The 13419-nt window shown below is 45.8% G+C and overlaps 1 protein-coding gene across 5 annotated transcripts in view; it reads right to left on the bottom strand.

Annotated features, from left to right (window-relative positions):
- The window catches only part of STON2 (stonin 2), a 153798-nt gene extending 140935 nt beyond the window's left edge, over positions 1 to 12863 (bottom strand). For 3 of the 5 annotated variants that reach the window (XM_086709088.1, XM_086709091.1, XM_086709092.1), the window contains exon 1: positions 12704 to 12863. The gene's annotated coding sequence lies outside the window, so the exon portion shown is untranslated. Of the gene's footprint in view, positions 1 to 2065; positions 2320 to 12703 lie in introns of all 5 variants that reach the window. The other 2 variants (XM_086709089.1, XM_086709090.1) reach the window with 2 other exon arrangements.
- Between the last annotated feature and the right edge of the window lie 556 nt (positions 12864 to 13419).

Raw genomic sequence — 13419 nt, 5'->3', positions numbered from 1 at the left:
GCAATGGAGATCAATTAAACAATTTTAAATGAAGAAATAATACGATTCAATCATATTTTAGGAAAATCATTCTGGAAGCAATGAGGAAGATGGACTGGAGGGTGGGAAGATCACCTAGTAATTATAGTGATCAGGCATTGCAAGATGAGGGATAAACAGGAGGGATGTTTTTTATGAGCTATTTAAAATGAAAGATCATCAAGACATGGGGATAAAGTCTATTTGAAGCTCATTTAGATTGAGGGAGGCAGTGATGTGGTCGGCGGATGAAAAAGATCTTTGGAAGACTGGATAGGCTTCTGGCCATTCACCGGCCTTCAGAAGGACTTCATAGGGAAGAATGATCGAGGGGTGGTAGGGATATGATGAGTTCAGTTTTAAACCCAGTGAGTTTGATGCACCTGTCGGACAACCACAGAGACGTCTTAGGGCCTATTAAACAGGTCAAGAAGTCAGAAGAAGAGAGGTATTGATTATACAGATTAAAAGGTATTGGCAGCCAAGGGTTTGGAGGTCACCTAGAGAAAATGTGCAATGTGAGGAGAAACAAGAAGCAAGGGTGGGAAGGTCAACACTCATGTGTGGGGAACTGGATAAACAGCCACGTGGCAGTTCACTCACTGTACATGTCTGCTCTCATCATCATCATGAAGGCCTGCACCGAATCCAGCCTTCCATTGCAGGAAAAATCAACCTGGTTTGCTTAGAGCCCAGAGAAAAACCAGGTAAAAGAGATATTAGTGTTCATTTCAACAAGCTAACTCTTCAGGTAATACAGAGTTAAGGGAACTCTGTGTGGGCTCAAGGACAACAGAAAGAGGAGAACAGGAAGCATTAGAACTGCAGGGATTGTGCATTTCTGGATTTCCAGCTTTCCAGCACTTGAAGAAGTGAAACCTTCCTCACCTTTCTTGCAGCACAGGCTTCTGTGGGTGCACCTGAGATGTGCTTATTTACACTAATACTTCAACTACAAACACATCATCCATTAGGAAGAGTTCTCTAGTTAGAGTCAAGGCCAAGATGTGTAACTCAAACTTGAACATCTCCCCCTAGAACTGGGTCTTAGCCTTTTTTTTTTTTTTTTTTTTTTTTTTAGTATGGCTCTCTGGATCTGAGGTACAATTTAAGCCAGAGACCCTCATCTCCGAGTAAATACACATACATGCAACATGTTTCAAATTTCAGGTGCTTCACAGACACCTTTGCCAAAGTCCCTCCATGAATCCCCTAGGGGTCTCTGGACTCCCTGTTGAAAGCTCCACCCTAGAACAATTTATCTAGCTCATGTCACTTTCAGAAAGTTCAAAACAAAACCAACTCATTCCAGAAGAGCACAGCAAAAGGAAGCCAGGCACTGTGGCTTCCACTGACCCTGAACTGATAATTCCTTATTTCCGTTTCCAGTAAGGCAGAGGATATCTCCTTCCCTTTTCTAAGAATCCCTGTCCTTCCCCCAACAAAATAGACCTTAGGCACAGAAACCAAAACAATGCAGCTGAACGCAAAAACTCAGGCCTCCACAGTGGGCCTCGTGAGGAGCAGCTCCAAGGGCCCCAGGCTGACTGTGACATTATCCTCATGCAGCCATCCCCCTGTAAACAAGAAACATCCCTAGTTCATGTCTGCTGAGACAGGGGCAAGAGGGGGTCTCCAACCGCTGGGGATAGTGGCCAGGAATATAGCCACACTGGGTGGGCTTGGCACAGTGTGAGAGTCAAATAAATATCTGTTGCCTGAGCGCTGGCTCTGCTCTCCTAGAGCAGGGTCTTGGGTTTTGATGGGTGACAGGTATGGCTGACACCCAGTACATTCTTGAAGATTGTAAATTTAGACAGCAGGTAAGTTAGGAAGTGTTACGACTTATAGGGCAAAATAATCCTGTTATAAAATGCAAGGAACTCGGCACCTTTAAATGGAGACAACTCACCCATCTCCACACTCCTAGTAAATTTCCCTCTTTTGCATCTATTTTTTGTATTATTTATATATATTTTATTATAAAAGGAACACACTCTCACTAAAGAAAATTTGGGAAATATAGAAAAGTATAACCACCACTTACTTCTGAAATGATGTGATTTATTTCATCATTTGCATGTACCTTTTCAGCTTCCCAGGGACACTTGCATTGTTCAAGGGTGAGGCGTTCCTTTTTGGGGGGAGGGGGGCTGTCACCACAGACAAATGGGACAGGATCCTTTGACCTTGTGACTCTCTGGGCTCTCACCTCGTGGCCAAGAATTATTTATTCTATTGTGTTTTCCAAGTTGATGGAAATTTCCCACCATTTATGCCTATTCTCTTCACTTCCTCAACCTGAAAGACCAGAAAGAAAAATTTAATCACTGGAAGCTCTTTCCTATTATTTTTTCTGCTTCGGTATTTCGAATGTTTTCTTTCAGCCCTCACACCACCCACCGCCATCTGGAGAGGTTTTCTCAAAAATTCTAGCAGGGATTTAGAAACCAACCACACCGTTACATGTATTTGGTCCTGCCACCACTAATAGCTGTATTTCTTTTGGTGAATGTCTCACTGACAGTAACTCTTGCAAAACAGAAAAGCCACAAGTTCAAAGCATATAAACCACAAATGCAAACACAGCAGACATGCTAATTAAAGAATCCAGAGAAAAGACTTCAGAATTTGATTTCCCCTGCCTCTGGATTCTTATGTAGCTTTGAGAGGGAGACTTTTTAAAAAATAGATTCAGAATCATATTATTTGCTGAGAGAAATCAAGTGTCTCGAATACGTTCTCCAACCAAGTGTAAAACTGGAATTTAAAACAGTAAGGGAGAGGGGAACCTGGGTGGCTCTGTTGGTTAAGCATCTGACTTTGGCTCAGGTCATGATCTTGTGGTCCGTGGGCTTGAGCCCTCCGCTGGGCTCTGTGCTGACAGCTCAGAGCCTGGAGCCTGCTTCAGATTCTGTGTCTCCCTTTCTCTCTGCCCCTCCCCAGCTTGTGCTCTGTCTCTTCCTCTCAAAAATAAATAAACATTAAAAATTAAAAAAAAAAAAAACGTAAGGGAGGATCAGTTAGTTTACTAGAGAAGTGAGACCCTTCTCACCTGCCTCACAGTGGTAAAGAGCACATATGAGGTTAGCATATGTGATGTTGAAACACTGTCATTGCTAGGATATCCACTTTCTTCTGTGTTTCGCTTTCCTCTGAATGCTTGTGTATCTGGGATTCATGTACCAACTGCCATATACACGGGCCAGACTTGATTTCTGGATGCAGTGTTTCAGTTATGCTTTCAGGGAAAGCATAAATGGCTGACATATGTGTGTGGAATTTATTGTAGTATCTTCTTGACCTCTTTTACTTTTAATAAGAACAAAAAAAAAATAGTAGCAGTATGGGTTAAATTAAAATGTGGCTTGCAATTCAGGGGAAATTCAAAGAGCTTTAAAAATGTGTGAGCTGTTACTGCTCCTTACTTCCAACCACTCTGGCACGAACAGTGAGAATTTTACAATGATCAAACGATTAACAGCTTCATAGCACTGATACAGCTGCACTCACTGAACCCCTCAAACCCCCGAGATGGGAGTTTTTACTACCAGTTCCCATCTCCAGATAAGGAAACTGAGACTCTGATGGTAAGTAACTTGCCCAAGGGCACAAAGGTAGGAAGAGGTCAAGTGGTATCTAACCCTAGTTTATTGACTCAGAAGTCCAAGCATTATAGAGCTCAAATGATAAACTATCCAAAGCAAATGCCAGCATCAAATGGGTCCACACTTCATTTCCCTCTAGCAAGCCAAGAAAGCAAACTGGAAAAGTAGAGCCGGCTTGACTTTTCCACTAGAGCTGGAATGCCCCCAGGTTCAGCTCCAGAGCCCCTTCTCTTCTTGGTCTAATTTAATCCCTTCACGAATTTAACTCTCATCTACAGCCAAGGACCCCTACATCGATGTGTCCAGCCCTGACCTCTCACCTGATGCCCACTGAGTGCCTTCACGACAGCGTTTAATAGGCCTCTCAAAGGTCACATATCCATGACTGGATAGCGACGCTCCCTCCAAAGCTGCTCTACCAGAAGCCTTCTGCATCCAACGTGATGGCAGTTTATCTTGGCAGTGGCGTTGGTCACAACATCAAGTCATCCTAGACTCCCCTCTTCTTCCTACATGGTTTCTCTCATGTTCATTTTAGGCAGCAGACAAATAGATTTCTCCTATGCTTCTTTAAAACAGCAAGCTCCCCTAGTACACATAGTAAGACTTCATTTGCACACAACTCAGCAGGAGCACCTTTCCCAAAGCAGTTAGGTGAGCTTCATCCACCATAGCACTGCCTACCCACGTATAGCGATGTCCACCTACCACTTTTTTTTTTTTACGTGCTATTATGTAACACTTCTGTCTCCCAGACAGTGGTCTCAAAGTGCTTTACAGCTAATTAGCACTAGAGAATTCATGTAATCCTCATAGGAACTCTCTGAAGTAGACACCACTATTCTCTTTCAGTAGATAAGGAAACTAAGATACAGGGAGATTAACCAGCTTGCCCAACACCACACGATTCAAACCTGGACAGTCTAGCTCTGGTGTGCATGCTCTTAACCACTTCACCATGCTCCATCCATGAAACATACTTTTTCCTCTAAGTACAGAAAGGAACCTATACTCTTATCTTGCTTTCTTATGGCCGGGGCCCACCTCTGCCAAGTTCCTGGCCAGGACTGACTGCGCCTTCTCTGTCCTCTTCACAGGAAAGTGGCAACTAAATGACAAGAGACCAAAGCCCCTTGTCCCATGAGCACTGGGCTGTGACCAGCCAAGTCATCTAGCTGAATCTGAGATATGACAGCACATGACCCTGCCTCCTTGGAACTGCCTCCCCAAGGCCTGCTCAGGGATCAGGAACTGAACACCAACCAACAGCAGAGCATGAGAGCTCCAGGGCCTCTGAATGTGATGGATGGTGCGGCTGGAGGGGCTGCTTCAGAGGATACTGCCCACCTGGGCCAATTAGGCTGTTGGTGAGTGACTGGGATGTGCTGAATGTACTCAAATAGATGCCCCCAAAAGACCCCCCTTTTAGATGTTACTTTAATACCAAAAATATTAAGGAGAAAGAAATAGATAAAAGAAGAGAAGCAAGTGTGCTTCAACAGCCCTGTTGACAGTGAAGCCACAGAGCAAAAACAAGGACAGTTCTTCTGGCAGGATCTCTGTGGGTGTGCCCGGAGTGCACAGACCGCCCCCCACCCCTTAACTCTTTAGAGGACTTTTCCTTCTGTTTCCAGATATAATAGTGACTAAGGGCACAGCTTCTAGAACTGAGAGATTAAGAGGTGGGGTCAAAGCCCTATCTCCACCACAACCTCCGACAGATTACTTACCCTTGCAGATACTACTAATGCCCCACCTCACAGAGTTGAGGCGGAAATTCAGATAATGTGGAGTAAAATGCTAGCAGAAGACCTGGGACACAGTAAAACTCCATGAATGATGGCCACTTATGGTAATTTTGATAATCTCAATAATAAAAGTTGTTCACACCCTTCAAGTGTTTAGAGGGTTAAGTGAAGGGAAATGTAGGGACAAGGAATGGCGCAGAGAAAAATTAATACTTTATGTTTGGCAAGGGTGGGAAAATACAATAGGAAAACTGTATTTGTGACAGCTATGTCTTGTTTTTTTTGTTTTTTTTTTTTAATGTGTGCCAGTTCACACATTTAAATAACATTTAACTGAGTAAGCTCACTGACTATGGATCACCCTAACCTTACCCACTTCACTATGGTATCATATTCTTTCTTCTTTAAAAACTTAAGTCGAAAAAGACAGACAAATATATTGTTTCTAAAGCAAACAGAGGAATAAAATCTGTTTTCATTTAAAGCATCTCACTTTTTTTTTTTTTAAGCAATTAGCTAACTTCAAAGGGCAACCAATGCAGTGATTCTATCAAGCTGGCAAGGGTCTGGTGTCTCACTTCAAAGTTTAGGCAGATTGAAAGCCACTGATAGACCTGCTATACTGGCTGGCATCTGGCATGAAAAGTGCTGAGAATACCAATTCATTCAGATGGTGTGAGCGCACAGACCCACAGCACTAAAATGGTACCTCTTTCAATGAGAGCCCCTGTTAAGCCTGAAAGAGAAGGGTGTAATCATCCCACCTCCAAATTAAAATTAATGAGGGTCATTGGGATTAAGGCTGAGGGCCTCTATGGGGTAAAAGAGTGATGGAGAAAGTCCTAATTGGATGGAAGGGTCCCCAAGTGCTTAGCGAATATCTGTAAAGCAACTTAAGCTGGACACCAGGGGAGGTGGGACCAATGAGCACAGAAGTGCCAGGGGATACCTGCACGACTTTAAACAAGCTGCTTGACCTTCCCAGGTCACCTTGCAAGCGGAGTGAGACCAACCGCCTGCCAGTTTGACAGAGTTTATGATAGGATTAAATTTTATTTATAAAGAGGTTTGACATTCTTAGCTCCAAAGTGCTCTCCTATTAATAAAGTGAACATGTTAAGAGGACAAATTAGAGTCCAGAGTACTCATTTGCTAACAAATCACCAGATGGCTTCATTTTTCAGGAGGTGACACAAGCCATCAGAATATTGGAATTAGACAATCAGATGGCAGTCAAGAAAGGAAGACTTTAAGAAGCTGTCTACCTCAGACTTCTCTGTCCTCTTCTACTTGACTCCTTTGCTCTAGAAGTCTAGCCACAGACCTGGAACAAGCTTGTGTGGACCGTCAGAGCCATGGTTCACTGAGGTCCATTCCCTAAAACCTGATGTGCCCACCTAAACTCCATTTCTACTTCCAATCCAATGCAACTGCTCCTCCGTGAGCCTTCCCAGCCTAGCAACACCTCAGAAAGATTCTGTCTCTGAATTCACAGCTTGCAGTGCCCCCTTTAATTATATGGCTGGCCCCACTATTATTTGACTACTATTAATTCTGTATAAATATTATGCCCTTTCACTCCCAGATTAGAGGCTGTGTCCAAAGAATAAGCATTACACTTCTCTGAATTCCTCACATCGTCCTCAGAACCTTGCACCCAGAAGATACCCAATGCTATTCCTGTGAAACCATCTTCCAAAGATTTTACTGGGCCATTAGCAATCTGCAAAGTAGCTTCACACTCATGATCACACTGCACAAAGAACAATAAGCTTCTCTTAGCTGTTACCTGTTACTGAGGCTACCTCAGAGCATAAGTCTGGGTTAGTTTGAGGCCAGCTGGGATGATGGGAGTGGACACAATGAACAGAAAATTCAAAGGACTTTAAGTTTTCAATCCTGCCCTTCCACCATCTGTCTATAGAATTTTGGCCAACTGTTTCTCAGTAATCACGATTCAGAAAAATGACAGTGCAAGAAACCTACCTCTTGAAACTGCTAGAGATGTGAATATATATATATATATATTATATATATATATTACATTTATATATATATTATATATATATATATATTACATTTAACATTTATTAAATACAAACATATAGAGAAGATACTATTTATGTAGTGGTTTAATGTGTATTTTTTTTAAATATCAAATTCCTGGATAAATGCTATCCAATGGGGAAGAGTAACACTTTCTAGTGAATATATTCAGCATTTTAGATCCCTCCTGGCTAGTTTAAGTCCCTTCCCTCACTGGCTGTCACTCAGGCCTAGGGTTTTGTCTGTACATCTTTTGCAACTTTATTTTTTTTAATGTTTTATTATTTATTTTTGAGAGAGAGAGAGAGCAGGGGAGGGGCAGAGAGAGGGGGTGACAAAGGATCCAATGGGGATCGCTGACAGCAGCGAGCCTGATGTAGGGCTCAGGAACCATGAGATCATGACCTGAGTCGAAGTCAAGACACCTAACTGACAGCTATCCAGGTGCCCCACAACTTTAGATCAAGTTTCCTGGAGACCTGAGACGGAGGGAGCTACAGGGTTCCACTACAGAGCTGACCAAGGGAAGGCCACGTCTGCAGGAGGAAGTGAAACAGTTGATTTTCCAAAATTACCTGGAGAGGGAATCAGACCAACAGAGATGGCCTCAGGACTCCTGGCCAGAGGTCATGGTTCCAAATTTTCTCATCCACCTCTGGAAGTATGCAGAACCCTAGGGAATTCTCTTGTTTCAAAAAGCACACCTTTTAGGTGTGAATTGTCAAATCTCAATTAGGAAAAAGGGTCTTTTCAAATGTTACTCATTTCATTTTATAGCTTGGGCCTACCATGACATTTCTTGTTTTATACAAATTTCCTATGCGTATTTCTAAGATAGTGTATCCACGTCTCGATGGATCATTTTAGACTCACACCACCTTGAAACAAATACTGTAACCTGCTGGCCAGCACTCAAAATGTTGACTCTGAAAGTATTTCATGTATTCATACAGTGTGGGCAGGCATATCACTGATTATCTGGACCCGGTAGAGTCAAAACTTTTTCCACATCTAGAATTGAGAAAAAAATAGTAAAAAGAAAACAAACGCTCACTATGTTCTATTTCTTGTGTTGTGTTGTACACGCCAACATATTTTCTCCTTAACGTCCATTCTTGGAATGTTCTCTCATTACAGGAGTGGTGAGTCACAGTGAAAGGAATTGATGGGACTCGCTCCACCCATTAGCATAAGCTAAACTATGGACATCTTGAGTTCTCAGGGGGTTAGTTATCTTGGGAGGGTTGATCACAATTTGCATGATCATATGGTACAGATGTGTATTCATGAAGATGACCTCAAGTGAAGCAAGAAATTTCTCGGTGTATTTTACAATTCAGCCAAACATCCACCCTGTGGGCAAACCCCAGTTCCAAAAGAAATTAAAACTGGGAGGACAAGAAGTGTGATGGATCAGACTGGAATACGCTGAGCTGACAAACTTAAGTGAGAGGGCTGGAGCCAGACAAAAGGGTGTGTGCTCAAGGACATGCTGGATGGTGGGGGGGTGGGGCAGAATTACAAAAGGAAGGGATAAAGTAGCACTTGTATGTTTCTTCTATGAATCCAAGCTCCTTTCATGTCCTTACTGTGAGAATTATATCTGCAACTTAATATAAACCTAGAGACTCAGTCACTCTTACAGACCCCAATGCCACTGCCAGCCTTCAGCAAATCTGCCAAAAGGAGAATGCTGAGACCTTCCAGACTTCTTCCCCTTTCCATTAGGCCCTTCTATTCAGGCCTTTCCCTCAACCACGTTTGGGGGTGGGGGGTGCTCAAGTGAGCAAAGAGCAGAGAGAGAATCCCACAAGGGGCACAGAGAGAAAGAGAGAGAGTAGTGGGGCTCGTGCTCCCCTGAAGTGGGTGAGCTCACCCACTATGGGACTCGAACTCACAAACTGTGAGATCATGACCTGAGCAAAAGTCAGATGCTTAACAACTGAGCCACAAGGTGCCCTCCTCAACCACATCTTAATTTCTCCCTTTAGTTCAGTCGTTTTTGGACTGGCAGCATCGGCATCACCTGAGCACTTGTCAGAAATGCTAACTCCCAGGTGCCACCCCAGATCTATTAAGAAACTCTGGCGGTGTGACCCACAAATCTGTGTTTTCTCAAGGGCTCGAGGTGATTCTGAGGCACACTAAAGTTTGAAAACTGCTGCTTTAGATGATACCATAAAATACTTTAGGATGAAGGAGCATATACATTTTAAGAGAGGACAAAGGAGAATCATTCAAGTGCCCAGGGAATAATTTTCTAACAGTTGAATCTCGAGTCATGTGAAAGATAGTGAAGGAGATTTGAGGCTGCTGAATTCGTTGGGGCACTCACCATCTTTACCTTTTAATCCCACCTGTTTTGGTCTTCTCCCCACATTGCCACTAGAGACATGTGTTTGGCCTGAAAAATCTGACCATGTCAAACCCCAACTTAAAACCCTCAATGGCTGCTCCCTGCCCATAGGATAAAGTCCCAGGACATGATCCAGGGCCCTGCCTCTGGGCCACCTCCCTTGCCCTGTCTCCTTCTGCACTTTCCCTCCTACTCAGCCATTCTTCACTGTCTGCAGGAGGCTTAGGCTCCCCCTTACCACTGACATTGGGTCTGCCTGTGTGACTTACCTTGGCCAACAGCATGAGAGTTGAAGTGATGTCTGCTATCTCTGAGCAGGTATCAAGTGCCATATTTTTGTTTTATCACATTCTCTTTTTCCCCCTTCCCATAAACGAGATCAGTATTGCCCCAGGAAGAGGCTGTTTCTTAAGCCTCTGGGGATCTCAGAAGGAACCAGATAAGGAGCAGAACCACAACTAACCTACACTGGACATGCAGCAATCGTGACAAATACACCTCAGTTGTTGTAAGCCACTGAGATTTGGGAATTATTTGTTATTTTGCCTAAGCTGACCATTATAGCACATTGGATCTCCCATATCCCCTCTGCCTGGAATGTCTCTCTCCTCTGCTCTACCTTTCCTTCCAATCCCACCTCAGTCCTATCTGCATAAGAGACCTGCTCATCATTCTTCACTCAGCTCAGGTGTCATCTCCTCAATCAAGTCTTTTTTATTCCCAGATATAACCGATCGACTCTCACCTGTAGGATCCCTTTTGAATGCTACAGACCAGTAACTATGTCCTTGGAACTTTGCTGGGGACTTTCCATTTATTAGCACTATCCTTACAACAACTCCTCTCTAAAAAAAAAATAAATAAATAAATAAGCCCTCATTTTACAGAGTGGGAGACTCTGGCACAGAAAAGCAAAGCGACTTGTCCAGGTTTCCCAGCCATCAGCCACAGAGACAGAGTTTTCACCAAGTGTGGGTATGGCTCTGATCGCAGCAATCTTTCCTGTGCCCCACTCACCTCCCTCCCTCCTCTATCAGCAAGCTTTCATATCCTCCCACTGTGGTGGTGAGAGTAAAAGTCTCCTTATCCACAACTAAAAGGTTGTGGAATTAATTTGACACTTGAAAGACTTGCATCTGGAAGTGGGCTTCTTACCCCCTGAGAAGATAATCACTTTCTCTAAGTGGATGGATTTATTCGAAGGCTCCTGGCAAGTAAATGCACTGGAGCCTTTGGAGAACTGGGGCATTCTGTCTGTACCTTTCCCAGGTAGTGTGGTGTGTTAAGACAGGTAGATTCCCACTGAGATTGCCCTTGGGAACCTGTGGGAAGGTCCTTTTGGGTTTGCCACAAGGTAGGAGGTTAAGTAGCAGAGGGTTCAGAATTCCAAGCAAGTTGGCTACATATAGATATTTTAAGTAAATGAACAAGGAAAAGAAAACGAGGATAATAAAGTGACACAGTGGCAAAGAATTGAACCAGACCACCCAAGTCAGACACCAAAATAACTGCCTAAAGTAGGAACTGCAATTTTAGGTTTCTGTGAGCTGCTGGTGTTTTGTTGTGTGGTTGAGCTTTTTATTTGTTTTTCTCATCTTCCCCCTCTCTTTAAAGTTGTTTCAGGGAGGAGTTTGGAAAGTATAAGAACCTTCAAGTCCTCCCCCATCAGCCATATTAGTGAAAGATAAGCATTCAACAAAACACCAAGATATTCTTCTCACACAACATTCATAACAACTTTTTCAGGGTTTGCAAAGCTTTTCTCAGTTACTTGTTGGAATCCATTTATCTCTCTCACCATTCCAATGGAGTTTTGTGTTTTTTTTAATTCCCTCAAAGGACATTATTACATTTAAATGATACCATCGGTAACATTAATAATAGCATTTTTCCCCTTCGAGTTTAGAAAGCTGTTCAGAGCTCCAAATGGTCACTGGGCCAGTGAGAACACGTCTGACTTACTCTTTAAAAAACCATCCACTCCGTATAACAAATAATAAGAGCCAGCATTTACTGGGTACTTAGTGTTGTGCTCAGTGTTTTGGGGGCACTGATTTAATCCTCAAAACAAGGCTATCAAGCAGGTGCAACCATTTATGGCCACTTTACAGATTAAGAGAGTGAGGCACATAAGAGCATGAAGGACCTGCCTGAGAGAAAGGGTGTCTCTCCCTTTCAGAGGTCAGTAGCTGCACAAGACGACAGTTAATGATTCACTCACAGCCCTCGGGGAGCTCCTTTCAGTAAGAGCAACATAGGCACATTCTCTCGGTGTCTCTGTCTCTATCTCTATCTCTCATCTTCAACTCTTCCTCACCCAGCGAGAGGCGGGTGTCCAGCAAATTGCTTGGCAATACACAGAGGAAACTCCATCCAAAGCCCGGGTCTGCTGGGTCCAGGCCGCCTCTGGGCGCTGTCCAGCGGGCAGCGCGCCTGAGTGACCAGGCTGGGGTCCTGTCTCCGGCACCCCGAAGGTGGGGCGGAACGCCAAGGCCGGGATTTCGAACGGTGGGGGGGGAGGGGTGGGAAAGGCACCGTCCCCAGGGACACCTGTTGTCGCCTTGGGCCAACGAAGACGTCGCGGGGACTCACATCTCAGGGAGGACACCCGTCTGCAGTGTCCGCGTACGGGAGCGGGGGTCGCAAGTGTCTTCCCCCACCCCCACCGCCCCTTCTCCGCCTTAGGGGGGCTCACCTCACCCCCTCCCACCCCTGGACGCCGGCAGCCAGTGGAAATGTCGCGCCTCCGCGGGGCTCTGGCCGAGGCACGCGCGGAGGCGTGGGGACACGCGGGGCGAGGGGCAGCCCCCGCGGCGCTAGGACCTCGCGGCCGGCCCGCCCCCACCCCCACCCCTCGCCGGCTCCACCTGCGGAGCCCCTCCGGCAGGGCACGCTGGCCCTCCACCGCGGGGCGCGGGCGCGGTTACCTGCGACGCCGCCCGCAGGGTCCCAAGTGTCGGCCGGAATGTCGCCACGGCAGAGCCCGCTGGGCTGGCCCGGGGATCCTCGCCCAGCCCCACTGCTCGCGCTGCCCTCCCTCGCGGCCGCAGCGCCGCCGCCGGCTCCCGACTCTCTAGGCTCGCTCCGCGCCCGCCGGCTCCTGGCCCCTCTCCCGCAGCTCCTGATTGGCCGCGGCGCGCGCCCGAGCCGCGCCCTGATTGGGCAGCCGGGAGCCGGGGCGGGGGGACGGACCCGGCGCCGCCTGGACCTGCTCTGGGTGCCCCCGGCGCCACTGCTTCGCGTCCCCGCAGCACCTCGCGGCCGCGATCCAGACGCCGAACCGGGGATCCTGCCCTCTGCGCCGAGTGGTGTCGGTTGTCCAGGCACCGGGCGGAGCGGAAAGTGGCACGCGTAGCAGGGGGGTGGCGGGGAGCGGGTATCGCCTTGGAGTCTCTCCTACACCCCCTGCCAAGGCTGGACTCCTACATGCGGTTTTGACCGCGTGTTTACTCTTACAGTTTTTACTATAAAAAGGCCATAGGACGCAAGACAGTGGCTTGTAAACAGTGGGCGTCAAAATGTGTTTGTGGTCTTAGGTTGGGCTTGATGCATAATCTTTATGTGGTCCAACTAGAGTTCGCGAAAGGGAAGCAACTTGTGCGAGGTCCTCGTCTTGTCAACAAATTAGTAAGAGCGAGAAAAA

The sequence above is a fragment of the Puma concolor genome, chromosome B3, assembly GCF_028749965.1.
Source record: "Puma concolor isolate L17-30 chromosome B3, mPumCon1.1.hap2, whole genome shotgun sequence".
NCBI lineage: Eukaryota > Metazoa > Chordata > Mammalia > Carnivora > Felidae > Puma > Puma concolor.
The sequence above is the reverse complement of the archived record's forward strand: the minus strand, read 5'-3'. Positions and strand labels throughout refer to the sequence as shown.